At 49.2% G+C, this 15,730-nt stretch overlaps 1 protein-coding gene across 10 annotated transcripts in view; it reads left to right on the top strand.

Moving 5' to 3' along the window:
• Positions 1 to 2,013: 2,013 nt before the first annotated feature.
• Positions 2,014 to 15,730, top strand: part of ERC1 (ELKS/RAB6-interacting/CAST family member 1) — a 317,123-nt gene continuing 303,406 nt past the window's right edge. For 2 of the 10 annotated variants that reach the window (XM_058656089.1, XM_058656095.1), the window contains exon 1: positions 2,016 to 2,207. The gene's annotated coding sequence lies outside the window, so the exon portion shown is untranslated. Of the gene's footprint in view, positions 2,380 to 15,730 lie in introns of all 10 variants that reach the window. The other 8 variants (XM_058656085.1, XM_058656094.1, XM_058656093.1 and 5 more) reach the window with 7 other exon arrangements.

Raw genomic sequence — 15,730 nt, 5'->3', positions numbered from 1 at the left:
TCAAAAGATTTATTTTGTTTTATTTGAATTCAGAGTTACAGAGAGGGAGAGAGAGAAGATCTTCCATCTGCTCGTTCATTCCCTGAATGACTACAGTGGCCAGAACAGGGCCCATCTGAAGCCAGGAGCCAGGAGCTCTCCCTGGGCCACCTTTGTGGGTTTAGGGGCCCAAGGACTTGGACCATCTTCCGTGGCTTTCCCAGGCCATAAGCAAGGAGCTGAATGGGAAGTGAAGCAACTGGGACTGAAACCAGCTCCCGTATGGGATGCTGGTGCCACAGGGGGAGGCTTAGCCTGTTACATCATGGTGCTGGGAGCTACTAACGGATAAAAATTGGGTTTGAGGGGTGCCTAAGATCTTCCTCTCTGTCTCTCCTCCCTCAGATATACAGAGGGGAGGAGAGACAGAGAGGAAGATCTTCTGTCCACTGATTTACTCCTCAAGTGGCCACAATGGCCAGAGTTGAGCCAATTCGAAGCCAGGAGCCCAGAGCCTCTTCCGGGTCTCCCACACAGGTGCAGGGTCCCAAGGTCTTGGGCTGTCCTCGACTGCTTTCCCAGGTCACAAGCAGGGAGCTGGATGGGAAGCAGTGTGGCCAGGACACAAACTGGCACCCATATGGAATCCTGGCGTGTGCAAGGAAAGGACTTCAGCTGCTAGGCTACCCCACCGGGTCCCGACCCCTACATTTTATAGATGGTAGATCTTAGGCACCCCTCAAACCCAATTTTTATCCGTTAGTAGCTCCCAGAAGCATAAAGTTCTCCCCCACCCCCCAAGAACACACAAGTGAAGAAGGCAGAAAGCATTTGCTAGAACTTCGAATAGGTTTACCTTGTGCCTGATGACACTGCTGGAGGGTGGGTGACTGGTAGCAGGCTGGGCACATCAGGAGTCAGATGAGCAGGCTCTTGAAAAACAGTCACAACAGGGTGGCTTTTCCTAGGTACATGGCTGGAGGCCCAGGCTGCCCGCCCAGGCTGCCCGTCTGCGCCTGCCTGGTGGCAAACCCTCTCTGCCCAGCACCGCCACGTTGGGAATCTACCATAGGGGGAGTTCACCTCAGGCCTGGGGACTACCATGTCCCAAGTGCATGGTGGTCCCGTAGGGAACAACTGGCGGGAGCTGGGGCAGAATGTGGTGAATGGATGTGAACATTGGGAAGAGATGGGAAAATACTAGCGGGATGATGAGGAACTGGATAACGACGGCGGTGGGAGGTGGGTATGTGTCAAACGATGATTCCCCACGTCTTTCATCTCAAGGGCATCTCCAAAACGATTTTAATAGACACTGCAGGCCTGGGAGTTCAGTAGAATTCACACCCCTCTTTCTTTTCTGGGCTTAGAGATAGCGGATCTACATCTTTAAATTAATGGCTGCGGCTTCCAGACTGCGATTCAGGACGAGAAAACTGGGTTGCCTGAACGACCAGTTAGTTGCCCAGTAGGCTGGCCTCGCAGCCGCGCACCGGCAGCGACCGAGGGTGGACAGGACCCTCGCCCACGCGCTCCAGCGCCCGCAGTTACCACAGGACGTGTTCGCGAACAGGCGAGGGAGCTCCTGCGAGCCTCGCCCCGGGACGAAGGGCGCCCACGGCAGCCCCAAATCCGGGGTCGTCCCCAGGGCTTGTTTGCAGCAGCGGCAGCGAGGCCGCGGCCCCCCGCGAACGAGGGGGTGGAGCGACGCGCAGGTTCGGAAAGATTCGATTCCGTTCTCTCAGCCTCGGCGGCCCACTTCCTACGGCAAGCACGAGGAGACAATCCCCGCCGCTCCTCGCGCGCACCTACCGAGCCGTTCGCGGGAGTCGGCCCGGGCTCTCCTCTGCTGAGGCCGCAGGGGCCGCGAGTGCGTGTGTGCGCGCGCGCGTGTGTGTGTGTGTGTATGTACGTGGAGTCTCCGCTTCCCCCGGCGCCCCTCAGCTCTGCCGCGGCCTGCCCCCGACCGCCTGCTCGTCCCGCCCCGGGAGGCGTGGCGGGGGGCTCGCGGGCCGCGGCGGGCTCCCGGGCGGCCGCGAGCGAGGCGGCCGAGGTGCCCAGGCCGAGGCGGAGCTGGCGGCGGCCGAGGGCGGGCCTAGGTGTCCGCGCAGGGGGCGGGCCGCGCTGACGTCCGGGCGCCCGGGCCGAGCTGTGGCTGTGGCGGCGGCGGCGGCGGCGGTGGAGGCGCCTCGGCGGCAGCAGTCGCAGCAGCGGCAGCCTGGAGGAGGGTGAGACGGCCGCGGCGGCGGCGGCTCGGAAGTCGGGCGGGACCGGGAGCTTCCAGTCTGCCGCTGGCGCTGAGGCATTTTTTTTTTTTTTTTTGCCTTTTCCGACCTGGCTTCTTGCTCCCGGCCCTGACTGGGCAGGGCAGAGCGCCCCCGGGGAGGGGCGGAGCTGTAGGTGAGGATTCTGCCCCCCCTCCTGACCCGGGGTGGTGGGGAATGGGGGAGCCTGGGGAGGGGCGGACCCCACCCGGCGCACCCCGGAGCACCCCGGAGCACCCCGGAGCACCCCAGCCCAACGGCGGGCTCCACCCCGCGTACTCCGGGATAGGGCGGGAGCTGAGGCTGGAGCAACGGGGAGCTCGGGGCGGGAGGTGGGAGGTAGGGGATCGGGGCGATTTGCAGGGCGGAGTGTGGGAGGTGGTTGAGGCGTGGTGTTGCCGGCCGCTGCTGGGGAGTTGGGGACACTGGGGAGGCATCAGGTTGGGGTGCCGGCAGAGTGCATTTAGGTAACTGATGCAGAAATGCTGAAGAACCTCCCCCTCCCCCCCGCCTTTATTTCGGTGACATGGTTGAGGTACGGGAAGGGTTAGGTGAGCTGGAGATGATGTTTTTGGAGGCTATGGGAGAAGCTGTTGCCTTAGATCTACTTGAGTCTCTCCCCTTCATCTTCTGCTGGTTTTGGTTAACGGGGCTGGGGTGGGGTGGGGGGGCTAGGGAGGGAACAGAATCCCTTGCTTTTAGCTCCGTGTGAGTAAATGGGGAGCGTGGACGGAAGCGAAGTTTTACCTCCAAGAGGAAGAAGATCTTGGCTTTAGACAACTTCATCCAGGCAGCAACCATTAGGGGACAGGTCTGTCACACTTAGCCCCTGGAAGGGCTGGCTTCCAGCTTTTCCCTGGGCCTCTCTTTATATCACTTTTTTTTTTTTTTAAATGCAGACTTTGTCGTGGCTCCCTAAGTGTAGGCCTGAGGCTCGCTGCAGGTGGCCAGGATTGACTGCTTTGGGTGGATAAAGTGAACCATTGGAACGGTTCTGTGGGAGCTAATTACATGAGAAATGCTGAGATGTTTTAAAGCACGTCTCGGACAGCTTGTTTTTCCGCTAGACCTTGACATTTTAAATGGTTTGCGTTATTTTTATTTCTCAATTGCAGGCGTATTTATTGCAGCCTTGATGAAATAGTACAAATGGAATGGAGTAGGGCCAGGCATGGTTGCTGGGGGTGTTGAGGCCTCTGGGACCTGCCATCCCATGCTGCAGTGGCCTGCTCCACGCTTTCCATGCAGTCGCTTGCTGCTGCGCCTGGGAGAGGTATGGGAGGCTTGGGGGGAACCCAGTCCTGGCTGTTGCTGGTGTGTGGGGGCAGCTAACAGGTGGATGGACGTCCCTTTTCTTTGTTACTCTGCCTTTCAGATAGATGAATAAAACTTAGAAAGGAATGGGAGCTATTATCGTTTCTTATGAATGTTCTTGGAAGTGAAGTACTTTTAAAATAGTGTAATAATGCTTTGGATTCATGTGGCTTGCTTTGTAGGAAGATGTTACCAAGAGTCAGCAGTGTTCTTCACTTTCTGGTGCATAAGTCAGACTCTTCTGGATTCCTGTTCCCTGTTAGATGACAGCTTTCACTAATCTTGTGTATCAGCTGGTGTCATATAGGTTAATGCTTGTTTCGGAAACAGGTCCTGTTGATGGACGTGTATTATGTAATGGGTGGAAGTAGGTAGACCTCTTAATAATTGATTTATGAAAAAAATAATTGATTCATGAAAGAGAGAAAGTAAGTCATGAAATAGAACTGAAGTCGTGACTTTCCTGAGGCTGAGCCAGCCTGTTTGGGAGTGTAGCCAGAGACGTACTTTGCTGTAAGCCCAGAGAGAAACACACAGCTTTAAGTTGCAGGAGCTGCAGATCATTGCCTGTGGACATGCCTGATGAGCAGGCGGTTGTCTGCCAGTGAAGGCAGACCTACAGACAAAAGGGTGTAATAGCTATTAGGTGAGACATTGCGTGGCCCAAGATATAATTACAAAAAATATTTAATTAACTATATTAGACATTTAATTTTAGGTTAGTGCAAGAAGTATAGTTTTGATGTGGGTTAAACGTCATATCTAGGAGCTGGCATCCTGTATGGGAGCCAGTTTGTTTCCCAGTTGCTCTACTTCCCATCCAGCTCCCTGCTTGTGGCCTGGGAAAGCAGTGGGGAATGGCCCAAGGCCTTGGGACCCAGGTAGGAGACCTGGAGGGGATTTTTGGCTCCTAGCTAAGGTGTATTTACTTAAAAGGCAGAAAGAAAGAGAGAGTGAGGACAGGGCTGAGGGGAGCTTTCACTCACTGATTCACTTTCAGGTTGACTAGAAATGCTAAGGCATGAAATGTCAGCATTGCAAGCAGTGGCTTAACGTGCTGTGCCAGCACACTGACCCCATCAGGTGAAGCTCTGTGAGTGTATTCCTAAAGTAACCTGCATTGCTGACGAAGATGGGATTCCTAAGTAATGATGCTATATAACCTCAGAAAGTTCAAAGTAGCAGTAACCCAGCCTGTTTAGAGTTTATTTTACTGGGAGGAAAAAAAAATTATGTATTTTATATTTTTGAGGATGTTTGTTGTTATTCATTACTTGGTGAAATTCTTGTTGAGACTGATAAAGTGTTTTTTTTTTTTTTATATACCTAAAGTCATAGATAAGTGTATCAGTCTGTTAATTAAGCATTAATATTGGGAACTTAAAAGTGAAGGTTTTCATTCCAACAGCTACTGTGCTTTATGCTTGAGCATGTACTGTGAGAACTTTTAAAAGTATGTTTGCTGGTGTGGACCCTGGGCTGGGACGTGGGGTTCAAATGCCTGAATCCCATATTGGAAAACCTGAGTCAGAGTTTCCCATTTCATTCTTATCCGCTCAGATTTCTATTTTTCTGCTCAAGGAAATCCTGGGAGGCAGTGTGTGGTGACTCATAGTAGTCCCCCTGTCACTTATATGGGGGCGTAGGTTGAGTTCCCAGCTACTGGGGGGAGTGAGCAACAGGTGGGAAGGCCTCCCTGTTCCTCAGAAAAATTTCAAGGAAGTGTTTTACGTGTGTTATATTGGAGACACTGATGGAAAAGATCAGGAATAAAAATATTTTCATTAATTAAACAATCAGTAGAGAGAATTGAATATATTAGGAATATAATTCTGTGGCCCTTAGGTCTTTGTGTTATGGAGTCGGTACCTCAGTTCTAATGCTGGGTTTGCCGTTGTCTGACTGCCTAAGCTTTTTTTCCTTGTTTCTTTCTTTTTCCCTGCCTCTCTGTCCTTTCCTGTCTCCTTCCCTTGCTTCCTTCTTTCCTTTCTCTCTTTCTAAAGATTGGTTCATGTTTATTTTAAAGACAGAGTTACAGACAGAAGGAAACAGAGATGGTCTATCCACTGGTTCATTCCCCAAATGGCTGCAATGGAGAGATGTGCCAATGTAAAGCCAGGAGCCAGAAGCTTCCTCTTGGTCTCCCATGTGGGTTCAGGGGCCTAGGGACTTAGATTATCCTCCACAACTACCCAGCTTGTGAGCAGAAAGCTGAATCAGAAGTGGAACAGCTAGGACATGAGCCAGCACCTATATGGGATGCTGGCGCCTCAGGCAGAGGATTAGCTTGCTAGGTCACTGTGCTGGCCATTGCTTCCTTCCTTCTTTCTTTTTTATTAATGAAAAAAAATTTAATATTGTTTGTGTGGTTGAGAGGGATGCCCATACAGTATGTGGGTCTCTGATTAGACTGGGGAGGGTCAGGCACAGAGGAAGGAGGTGGGACATATGTTCCAGTTTAATTTTTTGCTTCTGGGTCTGCAGGGAGGGAAAAAGGGATAGCTCCTTGCTGTCAAACCATATCAGCACCTGTGGGTGAGGAATAGTTATTTGATGATGCCTTGGAGACCCGGATGTGGGGAAGAGTATTCCAAGGGTGTCACTGGAATCATTTTGATAGTTCTGACATGAAGTCAGTTTCATTGCACCAGGGTTGAGAACATCTTCCCAAGGTCTGTTGGCTGACCAACTCCACCATAGTGCATGCACGACCCAGGAAGGACATGCTGCCAAAGCTCGGGCAGGAGAGCGGTCTAGCTTGTTCTGCTTTCCATCCTCTGATGAGCCACTCAGCTTTCTCTGTTGGCCTAGATGAGCTGGTTGTCATGTCTGCTGTGTGCATCTGGGCTTGGTGTCCATTGCACAGGCATCAGCAGCTGAGGAGGTGCCATCCTGATACATAGACTCTAAGGTCAGACCACTTATCTTGTGGCTTTCTCTGTGTCCAGGGTTTGAGACCAGCCATGTAGTTGGGGAGAGCCTCAAGAAACCTTACCTGTGTGACCTCAGCCTTGACTCTTGTGTGTGCCAGCTAGTACAGGATCAGGTTTGGTCTGTTACCTGCACCAGCTAATCACATACCGCTGGATGTAGCTGCTTAGTCAGTTTTACCCTTGTCCCATTTCCCACATGAACCAATGGATGCTGCAGCCTAGTTGGGGCCACCTAGCCCACCACAAGCCTGGTATTCATGCCCACAAGTAGGTGTTGTGGCTTAGCCTGAGTGACTCTCAATAACTCCTACCAGGTCCACCTCCAGTCCTGGTTTTTGCATTGTAGCATGTGCTGTGGCTTATCCTGGTCTGTTCTGCATCCCGTTGGCTCTCTTGCACTCACTCAGTGGTTGCTGTGGCTTAGCTCAGCTTGATCCACCTGCAGACCTGGCCCACATATATGCTGATGGGTGATGCTACCTTGGCCAGCCTGGTCTGTGCCTAGCCCTGACTCTCATGCTCAGGAACTAGATTTGCAGCTCAGCAGTGGAATACCTATTGCTCCCCTTGGGCCCGCTCCCAGCCCTAGATTTTGGGCCTGCCCGGGTGTACTGCAGTTCAGCATGACATGACTTGCTTCCATTCCTGGCACTTTTCGGTGGGTCCTGTGGTGTAGCCTGGCTGTCCTATTCTGGGTCTTGTGTGTGCCAGTGGGTTTAATAACTTAGCACAGCCTGGCCTACCTCCAGTCCTGGATCTTGGGCGTATCAGCAGGAGCAACAGCCTACCAGGCGAGTTCCCCAAGTTCCCCTACTAGCTCGTTCCCAGCAACTGATCTTGCACATGCCAGAGGGTGCTGCTATCCTGATGGACATGGCTGGCCCTCTCGTCTTGGCCCCTCACTGATGGGTGGTGTGGCCTCACTGGCCTGCACCCCTTCCAGCTCTCAATATTGGATGCTACAGCCTGGCTCAGCCTGGCCCATTCCCAGTCCAGCTCTCAAGCTCACCAGTGGGAGCTACAGCCTAACAGGGGAGTCTCCAATGTTCCCCTACCAGGCCTGTTCCAAGCATGGATCTTATGTGTGTTGGTGGGTGCTTCATCCCAACCTTGCATGGCCTAATGGTCTACCCACAGTTTCAGCTCCTGCTGGTGGGTGTTATAGCCTGGCCCAGCCCTGCCTGTCCCCAGACCCAGCCCACACATATGCTGATGAGTGTTGCAGCCTTGCTTTGCCTGCAACCCCAGTTATTGTGTTTCTCAGTAGGAGCTGCTCCCAGTCCCAGATCTCATGTGTGCAGGCTGGTGCCATGGCCTTCCTTGGCATGATCTGCCCTCAGATCTGGCCTTTGCACGTGCAGGTGGGTGCTGCAGCCTGGCTCATCCCTGGTTCCCATGAGTGTTGGATGACTCCTGCAGTCCTGCTTGGTTTGGCCTGTTACTACCTGTAGCTGTCATGCAAACTGGCAGGTGCTGCAGTCCCACAGAAGCAAGTTCACACTTCCACTGCAGAAAATGTCCCCACATGCAGTTCTCTCACATTCTGGTGGGTGTTGTGACCGATAGTCATGTGGCCCACCCTCTACTCTGACACTCACAGGTGGGTGCTGCAGCCAAGTCCAGGCAGGCATGAATGATGCAACCCCAGCTTTTGCGTGCATCAGCTGGCACTGGGTGATGGTTGATGCTATTTAGTTCAGCCCAGGTCTTCCATGTAAGTTGGTGCTTTGGCCTGACCCAGACATGCCCTCTGGTTTTTCCCCCTCTAAACCATTCTGTCTTAGCTTCCTCAGCTACCTGTGAGTGCAGTGGACCAGTCGGTGGAAGATCCCAGAAATCGTTCTTTCCCTTCAAACATACCTTTAGCTGTTCCCATTCTAACATGTTCCCATATCCCCTTTCCTGGGCAGTTTTCAGCCCCTCAGCCTAGGGGCCAGGGTGGCTTGTCTGGCTGGGAGTTCCCGACCTTCCCCACTTATCTTAAAAAAAAAAAAAACAAAAAGAATAAGCAACTATGCTGGCATACTCGTATGGTTAACACTAAGTTGGCATTAGCCAGGCCCAGAATGTCTGCCAGCTATTGGCTGCATTTCTCCCAGTACTGCTAATACTTGCTTAGGTGGAGGACAACCCGGGCACTTGCCAGGGTGGGCCTGCCTGCCTGCCTGCCTTTCTCCCTCCTTCCCTTTTTTCTACTCCCTCCCTCCCTCCCTTCCTTTCTTCCAGTATACAAGTTCTATTGGATATAAAAAAGTGCGTAAAGATAAACAAGAAAGGAGAAGTTAGGGAATGAGGCGATGGGAGTGTTGGGGACTGGTAGGCCACTGCACACAGCCTCTGAAGTTTTTTTTTTTTTTTTTTGGTAATACTGTTTACTTATTTGTTTGAAAGAGTTGAGGGGAGAGAGAGAGAGAGGGAGGGGGAGAGAAGGAGAGGGAGAGAAAGAGAGATCTTTCATCCTGCAGGAGCTTCATGCAGGTCTCCTATGTGGTTGGCAGGGATCCAAACACTTGGACCATCTTCTGCTGCTTTTTTTCAGGCTTACAGCTGGAGTTTGTCAGGAGGGGAGCAGATGGGCCCCGAACTGGTACTCATATGGGATGCTGGCATTGTAGGCAGTAGCTTTACCTTCTGTATCACAGCACTGGCCTCCAACCTCTGAGTGTTACTTTTTTTTTAAGATTTCTTTTTTTTTTTTTTTTTTAATTGGAAAGGCAAATATACCGGGAGAAGGAGAGACTGAGAGAAAGATCTTCTGTCCATTGCTTCACTCTCCAAGTGGTTGCAGTGGCCAGAGCCGAGCTGGTCTGAAGCCAGGAGCCTCTTCCAGGGCTCCCATGTGGGTGCAGGGTCCCAAGGCCTTGGGCCGTCCTCGACTGCTTTCCCAGGCCACAAGCAGGGAGCTGGATGGGAAGTGGAACGCTGGACGTGAACTGGTGCTCACTAGGGATCCTGGCACGTGTAAGACAAAGACTTTAGGCTACCATGCTAGACCCATCTGAGTGTTATTTTGAGTAAGCCAAGAAGTCACTATGACTTATTTAAAATTTAAAATTTTTGTAATTTTCATTTTGTTTGAAAGGTAGACAAATATGCAATACAGAGAGAGAGAGATCCGTTTGCTAGTTCACTACCCAAATACCTGCAACATCAGGAGGTGAGTGAGGCCCAAGCCAGGAACCAGGACCTCCATTCAGGTCTCCCACATGGGACCTGTGTACCTGCTGCCTGCCAGGATGGATTGATGTGGGATGGGAAGTGGTGGCGCTTGGAGCCTTCCCAGGCAACCTGGAACCGGGTGCAGGTGTCCCACGTGGTGATTCAACTGCTGCTCCCCTGACTCACTGCTTTGGAAGAATCACTCTGCCCACGTTAGAGTAGGTGTGCAGGACAGATCACTCCGCCCATGTTAGAGCAGGTGTGCAGGACAGAAACAAAGTGACTAGCCAAGAGGTTGTAATGTAATGTCCCAGATGCACATGGTGCTGAGCAGGGGCTTGCAACAAGTGGGAAGTTCATCTTGAGTGTGGATAGATTCTGTGGGTAGAGCTGTGGTGTTCCCTGGTGACTGGAAAAGGAGTGGGAGCAGGTGCTAGATGCAGGTGAGGTTGCCATTGGCTGTAAAGGGCGTGCTTGTGGGGGTGGATGATTGAGAATTGACAGGTCCCAGGGGGTATTCTGGGAAGATGGAGGAAGTTGGCTTTTTTCAGCTTACGGTGGTAATCAGGATTCTGAGGCAGGTGAGATCATTAGGGCACTGAAGAAGAGAGTCTTTGCGATGCTGATTCATTCATTCTTGCAGCAGTTATTTCTAAAGATTAATTTATTTGAAAGACTTGTGTGTTTCCAGAATTGGACGTGAAGCAAACATTCTGCCCTAGCACATGCGCATCCCCAGTAGCAGTGGAAGCCACTGCGGCACAGGACTCTCCCCTGAACAGTGAATGGGCAGGCTGTAGGTGCTTTTTAAGATGTTGGGAATAAAATGTGCAGTGTGTTAGAAGTGAAGGAAAGGAAGTTTTTACTGAGGAGGGAATGATCCTCTGCCATTGCTAAGATGTGTCAAGTGTTGAGTGAGTTCTAATGACAGAGAATTGGCTCAGTTTCTTTTAGTGTTGGCCTCATGACACAGTGAAAGATTTTTTTTTTTTTAATTTTTACTTCTCCCAATTGATCTTTAAATCAATTTTCAGAACAAAATAAACAGCTTGGGAATTCTGAACTTTTACCAAGGAGAGATGTTTGACTTTTTACAGTTATTCATTTCATGTATGCTTGTTTTTTTAAGTGTTGTTTTTGTTAAGGCTGGGTCTTATTAACTTGGAAGGCAGAGTGATGTAGAGAGAAGAGAATGAATGAATGAATGAATGAGAGCTTCTATTTGCTGGTTTATTGCCCAGATAGCTGCAATGATGGCTAGGGCTGCAGCACACTGAATGCAGGAGCCTGGAACTCCATCCTGATTTCCCATGTGGGTTTCAGGGGCCCAGACCCTTGGGTCAGGTTTGCTTTCTTTTCCAGGAGTTAGTGGGAAGCTAGACGGAAGCCTAGCAGTCAGGACTTGAACTGGCAGTCCAGGATGCAATGTTGGTTGCACACGGTAACTTCATGTGCTCTGCTACAATGTCAGGCTTTAGGCTTTTTAAAACATTTAAAACAATAGGTAATATATGTACTGAATTTGAGGAAAATGAATATATAGGGAAGGGTAGGACTGTTACCACCTATCCCATCTAGGTCGTGTGGAATACAAATTTCTTCTTTTTCCAGGCAGTGAGATTCTGTGCAATAATCCAGCATGTAATGCTTCTAAAACTGCATAAACGTGACAAGTACCTTATCTTCTAATAGTGAGTTATGATGATATTTTAGAGGAAGTTTGTCTAATTTAACTATTGTTACTATATTAACTACTAACTATTATCTATAGCTTCATAAACCTCTTCAAGGGAGCTAGCAGTCACTAGGACTTAAAATGGACTCACTGTGTCAGGCCAGACGGTCATGCTGGTTTCCAAAAATGACTTGGTTGTTTGATAGAGATTGCAATAGTTGTAATGTGTCTGGGTCTTATCCAGATCTTTCTGTGCTGTTTTTGTGGAAGATGTGAAAAGCTGTGTCCTAGATTTTGTGACCACTTGAGCTGTCGTGTGCTCTCTTCTGAGTAAAGAATAGGTACTTACTAAATATTTACTGAATGAGCGGATACTAGTACCATTAAGTTAATCCGCAGCTGGTTGAATTGGTTTCCTCGGAAAACAGTTGCCAGTGGGGAATGATGGGCATGAAGAACTGGCCTTCGCTGGCCAGTCCGTGTGTATGATAGAATGACCCAGAGTAGTGGTGGTGGTAGTGCAGGGAGGCAGCAGCTTAGTGAGTTAGTGAGTGATGTCCAGTTAGGCTTTAGCTGATATCGAAAAGATGAAGGTTGAAGATGTGTTGCTGATTAGACTGAGAATCGGAATAAGGATTTTACTTGAGGGTTCAAGAATATGGTCTGGAAGTGACATTGGGAGAAAGGAGGGTACCAGTAAAAAAAATAAGATTTATTTATTTATTTGAAAGGGAGGGAGGGAAGGAGGGAGGGAGGGAGAGAGAAAGACAGAGAGAGATAGGTCTTCCATTCACCAAATGGGCATGATGACCATCGTTGGACCAGACGGAGGCCAGGAGCCTCTTCCTGGTCTCCCACTTGGGTGCAGGGGCCCAAGGAAACTGAATGGGAAGTGGAACATCTGGAATTTCAGCCTGCATCCATATGGGATACTGGTGCTGCTGCTGATGGCTTCACACTGTGCCACAATGCCGGCCCCAAAGGGTCCCAGTCTTAGTTTTGGATTTTGAACATGTGAAAGGACTTTATGGAAAGAGGTGTCTTGATTAGAAATCAAGTTTTTGGTTGAGACAGAGGGGTAGTGTTCACATTCTTTTAGAAAGTTTGGACTTTTATAGTTGGCCCTTCTCTTCCCCCACCTTTTTTTTAAGGTAAATTCTTTTATTTGTAAGAGTAATGGAGAGAAAAAGAGACAGATTATCCATCTGCTGGTCTGGTGCACCTCCCAGGTGGCTGCAGTGACCAATTTTGGGCCTTGTTGAAGCCAGGAGCTTTGTCTGGTTCTTCCACATGGGTGGGAGTGGCATTCAGTGATCTTGCGCTGATACGCTCAGGTCTTTAGCAGGCAGCTGGATTGAAGTGGAGCAGCTGGGATACAAGCTGGTGCCCATGTGGTTTGCTGGCATAACAGGAGGTGACTTTACCTGCTACACCATAATGCCCATTCCTCTGCCCTCTTAATTAACTTGTTAGCAGCTGTACTAGTTGTCTTTTGCTATTGAACGAACTTACCCCAAGTTGAAAACATTCATTGTTTCTCAGTTCCTGTGGGTTAGGAATCTGGGTGTGGCCTGTGCCTCTGATTTAGGGTCTTTGACAATGCTCTACAGTCAGGGTGTTGACTAAGGCTTTAGTCATCAAATCCCTACCAGGGGAGTCTGTTTCTAGACCTTCTTCCACTTCTGTTCTGGGGGAGAAGGAGGTCTGGGTGTTAGGAGGTCTGGTTAGCTAAGCATGTGGCATCATTTTGCTGTGTTCTGTTAGTTTTTTTTTTTTTTTAAGATTTATTTATTTTTATTGGAAAGGCAGATTTACAAAGAGAAGCTCCTGGCTCCGGATCGGCTCAGTTCTGGCTGTTGTGGCACTTGGGGAGTGAACCAGTGGATGGAAGATCTTTCTCTTTGTCTCTCCTTCTCTGTAAACCTGCCTTCCCAATATAAACAAGTAAATAAATAAATAAATCTTTAAAAAGAGAAAATTAAAAAAAAATTGTGCTTGAAAAGTAGAGCGAGCAAGAGAGTGATTGATTTTGTGTCCATTGGTTGTGTTCTCCAATGTCCGTAACAGCTCATCCAGGTGGAACCAGAAACTCTGTGTCCTCCATGTGGGTGGCAGGGACCTAAATACTCACCCATCATCTGCCACCTCTCAGGTTATGCAGTATTAGGAAGTTGGCTTGCAAGAGGAGGTGAGACTGTACCCTGGGTACTGCAATATGGGCTGTAGGAGTCCCAAGTTGCGCCTTAAATAGTTGGGTCACAACATACCCTGGTTCTTGTGTGTGTGTGTACGTATGTACATATACATATAATTTTCAGTGTTCCCTTATTTTAACTCTTTTTTTTTCTCCCATTGGAAGCTCATTTGTGTAAAAATAATACAGTTAGGGTAGGGGATGGAATTTACCTGAAACTCAGTTAAATGTCTATGAAATTATAAAAAGTTTTCAAGAAATATAAAGGTCAACACTGTGTTGCAGTGGGTTGATCTGTTGCTTATGGTGCTGCCATCCCATATTGTATTGCTAGTTCAAATCCTGGGTACCCTGCTTCCTTCACAGCTCCCTCCCGATGCACCTGGAAAGGCAATGGGTGCTGGTCCGAATGCTTGGGCTCTGGCTGCTCATTGGGTGGATCCTGACAGAGTCGGGCCCTTGGCTTCGACCTGGTGTAGCTTGGCTGTTGGTTGGCATTTATATAGTGAGCCATTGGATGGGAGGTCTCTCTCTCCCCCTTTCTCTCTGTTGCTCTACCTTTCATATAAATAAATAACTCTAAGAAAAGTAAGTAAAAGGTCAGAACTTAATTTTGTTATGGGAATATAAATTAATTCTTTGTGACTGTAACATACAGGAAAATATATGAAGTAAAAATATAAGTTACTATCAAGCTAACAGTATAATTGACATTGTTAGCATTCCAGAAGCTTTCCTTGATTTTTTTTTTAATTGAAAGACAGACACATGCAGAGAGACTGTGTGAAATCGAGAAAAAGAAAAAATAAAAGGGAGAAAGAGAGCTGGCTTCATTCTCTGGTTCACTCGCTGATTGCCTGCCTTGGCCGAAGGGCTGAAGCCAGGAGTGTCACCCGGCGGTGGGACCGACTCAGCTTTTTGTCCTTGTTGGCAGGAAGCTGGCATCAGCAGCAAGAGTCAGGAGGTGAACTTGACCCCTCTGCTGGGTGGGGTGTGGATATGTCAGTCCGTTGTCAGTCCAAACATGGGTCCTGTTGACTTCTTTTCAGTCAGAGTTCACCCATACTCCATAAAGGTAACCTCTGTCCCGACTTGTAGGGAACTCATCTTATTCTCTTTATTGAGAGGTCCTTTGTATGCCTGGGGGTTCTGGGGGATATGTTCCAGGACTCTGAGTGGATGCCTGAGGCTGCATGTGGTACTGGATTATATATACACTCTGTCCTGTACTCACATACCTGTGATAAAGTTTCATTTATAAATTAGGCAGAATTGAGAGATCATAAAATTGTAGCATAATGAAAGTTGTGTGGCTGCTGTCTCTCTCACACTATCTTACGTGTTTCTATAATGATGGGACATGATACAGGTGTTGAGACAAAGTGAGCTGGTGACGTGGTACTTTGTAAGGGTTGTTTGAGCACTACCATTCTGTGACAGTTGATTGGACAGCTGAGAAGTCATGTAACCTCCAGAGCTGGATGGAGCGGAAGGTGTGAAGTTTCCTCATGCTGTTCAGAATGGTGTGTAGTTGAAAACATTTGTTTATCTCTGGAATTTTCCATGTAATGTTTTTGGACTGAAGTTGACTGCAGGTAACTGAACAGATAAGGGAGAGGGGAGCTACTCTATAGTTATTTTTGTTTTAGCTTACTTTGCCATTTTCCACTTTATTTTATTTGAAGGGTGAGGGTGAGAGGAGAAAGGGTGGGTGGGAGAGAGCATGAGCCATCTCCGCTGGTTCAGTCCCCCAGCTGTTGGGGCTGGGCTTGGGTCACAGGCCAAAGCCAGGAGCTGGGAGCTCATCTGGCTCTTTCACGTGCTTGGCAGACTCCTAAGTGGTTGGGCATTTTCTACTGCTTTCCAGGTGTATTAGCAGGGGGCTGGATGGGCAGTAGGGCAGCCAGAACTCCAACTAATGCTCATGTGGGTGCCAGTGTCACAGGTGGAGGCATTACCTGCTGCCCTGCAGTGCCAGCTCTCTGTTTCCCAATTTTTTCTTTTGAAAGATTCATTTTTATTGGGGAGGTAGATATACAGAGAGGAGATAGAGAGAAAGATCTTCCGTCTACTGGTTCGCTCCCCAAGTGGCTGCCACGGCTGCAACTGAGCCAGTCTGAAACCAGGAGCAAGGATCTTCTTCTGGGTCTCGCATGTGGGTGCAGGGACCCAGGGTTTTGGACTCTCCTCTGCTGCTTTCCCAGACTCTGGC

Source organism: Ochotona princeps, chromosome 27, assembly GCF_030435755.1.
Source record: "Ochotona princeps isolate mOchPri1 chromosome 27, mOchPri1.hap1, whole genome shotgun sequence".
Lineage (NCBI taxonomy): Eukaryota > Metazoa > Chordata > Mammalia > Lagomorpha > Ochotonidae > Ochotona > Ochotona princeps.
This window is presented reverse-complemented; position numbering and strand designations above follow the sequence as displayed.